The sequence below is a fragment of the Lactuca serriola genome, chromosome 8, assembly GCF_051521515.1.
Source record: "Lactuca serriola cultivar US96UC23 chromosome 8, Lser_US96UC23_V15, whole genome shotgun sequence".
Taxonomy (NCBI): domain Eukaryota; kingdom Viridiplantae; phylum Streptophyta; class Magnoliopsida; order Asterales; family Asteraceae; genus Lactuca; species Lactuca serriola.
In genome coordinates, this window is record NC_136415.1 from 242,371,152 (window position 1) to 242,377,268 (window position 6,117).

The window sequence follows — 6,117 nt, forward strand, 5'->3', positions numbered from 1 at the left end:
CAATGAGGGTCTTCGACTTCAAAGCACCACCAATGAAGCAGAAAAGTAAGATCCAAATCTCAAACCAGTCATAAGCGCCTTGAACAAGAAGATCACCATGAGCAAGTAGAAGATCCAATTGAAAAAACACTTCGGCTTCAAGAAGTCTAAAAAACATCTCGAGTTCTCGAATCATAATACACCAAGATTTTCAAAAAATAACTTGCTAAAAATGTAAAGCATCCAAAAATGAAGTCCGGATAAAAATAATGTGAGTCCAAAGACATGGTCCAACAATGCCAAAAATTTGATCCAATGATCAAAAATAAGTGCCACGTCACATCGCCAAAATAATATTCGTCTTCAAAGTATCACAAATCCAAACTTGAGAATCATAAGATCTGAACCGGATGCGAGCACGAGATCATCCTATGGTGGAGTCGGAATAATAAATAATCTGAACTGGAAAACATCAAATAATGCCAAAAATTTGATCCGTGTAGACCAAAAAATAAGTGCCACATCTCATCACTAAATAAATCATCATCTTCAGAAGTATTCAAAAATCCAAACTCAAACAATCATAAAATCCAAATCCTAATGATATTCTCTCCATATTTTTGATAACCAATGACCGGATATCAAAATTCAACAAATCATCGGAATGGAGGTTGTTAGATACCAAGAGCTAAGAGAGCTCTCCCTAGATGTATGAAGGGTCTCAATAAGACACGAGAAATAGAGTAAAATAGATACTCTACGGTCATGAGAAGATGGGTGATCCAGTTGCTGAAGCTGCACGAACAAATACCATAGAACGAAGAATCACTCTGCATGAAAAATAATCTCTGTTATGCCGAAAATATACCAAAATACCCAAACTGCGGTGCCGGAACTCTCTAAGTGGTCTTCAATAGAAAATAAAGTCCACATGCTCAGCATTACATGATTTGTCAACCGAATATCAATAGTGACAAGTCATATAATCCCATAAAGTGAAGAATGCGAAACAACTTTGTTGATCAATCGCCGTCGCGGTACAAGCATTACAAAGAATAGTATGAAGTCCGAATGCAGTATGGAGTATTCTTCCAAAATAATCGGCATGAAGTAAACCAATGTGACAATTCAAGGTTCGGTTGTGGCAAAAACTGGTGTAAAAAATAAATAATTGGTTTAGATAAAAAAATTGGCTAAATAAAAAAAATTGGTTTTAAAAAAAATTATTAGCTGAATAAAAAATATTTGGCGTTAAAAAAATTAATTGTTGTAAAAAAATTAATTAAAATAAAAATAACAATAAAAAATTGGATGATAAAAAAGAAGTTCAAAAAATAAGAGGGTTTAAAAAAAGGGGGAGGGGTGACGATGAGGGAGGAGGGAAAGAGGGAATGAGAGGGAGGAGGAATAAGGAGGGAAGAAGAGAGGAGGGGCTGAAGTCTATCCGAAGTTAAGAGGGAGTTGCGGGTCTAGGAGGTGTTGCAGACGAGATGTTGGATGCGGATGGAGGGGTGAAGCGGAGTCAGGCGGTAGGGCTGCAGATGGAGCTTGATTGCGAATGAAGTGGTTTGGGTGCGGATGGAGCTGACAGCGATGCGAAGGCACAACTATGGAGATTGCTGATTAGAAGCGAATTGGTGAACCGCAAGAGACTACCTGTGGTCCGAGAAGAGTCTATGGCAGTTGGTTGTGGTCCAAACTGGAGAAGGAAGGTTGCGGTCCGAACCAAGGCACTGATCCAAACCAAGGGCAAAAAGGGTGGGTGTGGTCTGACTTCGGTAGCTCAACAAGAAAGAGGATGTGGTCAGGTAGCTTGACATCCGAGGCTGCGGTCATCTCAGCAAGCCTCACTTTTTTTTTCTTTAAATAAAGATGAGGAAAAAGGGGCTTCAGTCAAAGGAAAATGAGTGTGCAGGTGAGTTTTAAGGGACAAAAGGTGATGGGAATGGACAATGTCACATGGTTTTATCTTGGGAAGGCAAAAGTGAGTGACATACATTTTACCCAAAAGAGAAAAATGGACAAAGTACTTTATGCAAACACTTGAATACTTCCAAACTCTTCAAATGAAAGATTCACAGTAGTAAAATTGTGAAGAATAAGAACTTCATACCTCTGTGAAGAAGAGTTGCTAGGTAAAAAAAATACACCACTTTAAGAAAAATAAGCCCATAATTGTGTCTTTTCTTCCAAGATTAAAAGAAACTCCTGCAGCACATCTTTAACTTTTTTAAGAGACCACAAAAATTAATTCTTCTCCCATTATTCTTCATTTCTTCAACAACAAAATAATAAGAACTTCAAGAACATAACTTCCAGAAGAAAATTTGAATGAGCCACAACAACATAATTATTTTTCTAAGAAAGAATCACCCCAGAAAAATAGAAAACTCATCAAAAAATTTCCGGTTTGGACCCGAAAATTCTTGCAAAAACACGAAAAACTTCAAGATAATCACCGAACAGGAGTCGTTCCCTTGAACTAGTCGATTAAACCTTCAAGGTACCTCTTTGATACCAACTGTTGAGAGCCCATTTTTATACCAACGGTGGATGCGAAAGAAATAATATCTTGAAATTTATCATGTATACAAAATAATAATGAAGAATATATGATGAGAATTCTTAGAAAGATAAGAAAGAAAAGAGAGATAAAACTAAGAACATGATAAGAACATGAGAGAGAAAATTCTCCCTTGGTGGGGAGAGATCCCACCAATTCTCTCTCTAGAATTACATTGTAAGAAAGATGCATACTAAGAAATGACCACCTCTCCCTTAATATATGAGGGAGAGAAAAATACACCAACAATACAATAAAGGGAAAATACAACCTAACTATCATTCATTATTTGTAGAGCATTTTCATGCTCTAACAGTACGAAATTTACAATTTAATGGGATTAGGATGTGAGGGTGACACGTAGCCGAATTAGGACCATTCCTCTCTCTCCACGGATTCACATTGGATGTCGACACCTGGACCTCGTACATACAGCGTAGGGACTCGTACACCCGATGTACCGAGTACGCGCAACATACTCTGAAGTCACGTCCCGCGTACTCCGAGGATCCAGCCTATAAATAGATGTAAGTAATCGTAAAAGTTTGGAAACCCTAGAAAATCCCATATTTCCTATTAGTAATATAAGTAATCTTCTACCAAGACCTAACTGTTTTGACAGTAGCCTTCTACCAAGACCTAATTGTTTGAAAGTAGCCTTCTACCAAGACCTAATTGTTTGAAAGTAGCCTTCTACCAAGACCCGACTGTTTTGAAAGTAGTTTTCTACCAAGAACCGACTGTTTTGAAAGTAGCCTTCTACCAAGACCCAAATGTTTTGGAAGTATCCTTCTACCAGGACCCAACTTTACGACTATTATTATTCAATTCTATCTCATCGATTTAGTCTATATGTGTCACACCCCGCTAAAGCGGAAACACGAGGCGTGGCAGTACAAAGGGTTTCATAGCAAAAGCTTAAAGACAAAACCAACCATAGTATTAAAAACCATTACAAATTTACAACGGGTTTGAACAACTTTTAAAAGAAATTACAATGTAAATTGAAATGCAACACATGCGAATGGTCCTAAAAGTGATGTGTCCCTACGTGCCACCTACTTGATGATTCCTGAAAAAGCATGTAAAACGAGCGTCAACTATAAAAATAGTTGGTGAGTACTCACAAATAAACAAAATAATCTTGGTTCCATGGGTTGAAATCAAAGTTTTGATAAAAGTTTCCAATAATACAAGTATATTGTTAAAATGAGTAAATAAGTTTGTAAAAACAAAGTTCTTTGTCATCATGAGAGATAAAGTATGTTGCCCAAATAAGATGCAACATTCATATTCTCATGGAAGATAAAGTTCGTTACTCAAACGAGTAAACAAGTTTCATTGCTTAAATGAGCTGTCAATTTCGTTGCTACAATGAGCAAACAATTTCATTGCTAAAACAAGTATATAAGTTTCCACTAGTAAAAGTTCGTTGTTGTTATGAGAAATAGAGTTCATTGCTATAATGAGAAACAAAGTTCATTGCTATAATGAGAAACAAATTTTATTGCTATTAATGAATACAAGTTTATTGCTATAACGAGAAACGAGTTTGTATGTGTATGAGCAAACAATGAGTCTCAACCAAACCTATGACTGAAGCCCTATCGAGATCTATGCTTATCGTCCCATAGATGAATATGGTATCATGCACTCTGGCAATAGGGCGAGTGAGGACTTGCCAATTCCTAATAGCGCTATCCATAATGAGCATTGACTCAAAGAGTTAATGGTTAGAGATAAGGGAAGGGCCTTAGTACGATAAGTTCTCATGTTCCGTGTTGCATAGACATACATAAAGAAACATAGCAATACAATAGCAATCATGTTTGATACAAATCAATTTAAATACAACATGCAAATTATAGTTTTTCTGGACATGCTTTTTCACCCCAAAACATAAAAACTGAAAATAGGGGAGAGCGTGAATACTCACAATATGCAAAATAATGTAATCAAGTTTATACTAGTCAATTAAATACAACGAACATAAATAGTTTAGGACATGGTTTTCCACCCCAAAACATAAAAACCGAAAATAGGGGAGTACATGAATACTCACAATACATTGAGATGATGCAAATGGTGCCTTGACTATGTTCCACGTGTACTGCTACCGATTCCTACAATATTGGTATTCACTAGTGAGTCTCTAATCGAAATGTAACACTAGTATACCTACTACTACAATAGAATTATGCCAATATTGTGTCAAAATTGAATATTGATAAATTATAAATATTTTTCTATGGAAATTAAGTTTCAAAGAATCAATTGTTATATAACAATTTAGGTGGAAAATTTCCATTATTGAAATGTTAATATTTAACATTTTAGAGGTGTTCTAATGATTAAATATTCAAAACTAAATCAACTTAGTTCTAAAAATTTCCCAAACTTTGCATTTTAGTTTTAATTGAAGTCAAAGACCTCAAGATAAATTTTCTTGAACTTTTGATTTGTCTAACTATTTTTCACCATTTTAGTTTCTTGAATAACCGTAAAATGATGAAAAATACTAAACAGTTAATAAAAACGACCAAACTTCAGATTTTGGTTCTAAATGTATTAAAAGACTTATAGATAAATTTTCATGGATTATGGATATGCATAACCATTTTTCATATATTTAATTCTCTAAATATATAGAAATTCATGAAAAATAGAAATCAGTTAAGAAAATGCCCCAAACTTTTTATAGTAATGTCATTACACATACGTAATCGGTGAAAAATATAAAAATGGGTTTCTAAGCTGTTTAACCAATTTTTATGATTTTTATGCATTTACTCTAATAAAAATTGGAATAAATAGAAAACAATTTTGAAAATTATCCAAGCTTTTTATTTGACTGTTATTATACATAACTAGTCTGGGAAAAATATAAAAGGTATTTTTCCGTAGGTAGTTCTATTTTTCCTTGTTTTATCCCCTTAAATAATCATTAATTGAAGAATAAATAATAAAATGTTAAAATAAAATACCAAAAATTTTTGTAACATCAATTACAGTGTAAGTAATCTGGTAAAAATACCAAAAGTGGTTTTCATATTGTATAATCCGGTTTTGGGTATTTATGTGTATTTAAGTGTATTTAAGTGTATTTAACCTTATAAAATAGGAGAAAAATAGTATAAAGTAGAGAAAAATAGGAAGGCATGATGAAAAATTCTGAAACTATTTTTCTAAGTCTCCCACCACATGTAAGAGCTGCGAAAAATTGTTAGATACAATTTTCACACTCCCTAAAGTGGTTTTGTGATTTATTATACGCAAACAAAAAGAAAATCAAAAATCATACTAAAAAGCAACATAAATCGATTAAATTTAATGAGAGGTTATTATTTACCATAGGGGTCATCCACGAATTTACTACGGATTTATAGACCTCTGGAAGTATTTTATATGATTTATTTCCTATTTTATTTCATTAATTATAATAATTCGAGAAAAATGAATTATCTTCTGGAAATTTACAGAGTATCTTATTTTGTTGATTAGAATCGGGGAAAAATCAGATTTGGTCACAAAATGATTTTTAGATATTTATTTGGAAATAAATCTTTCATTAACAT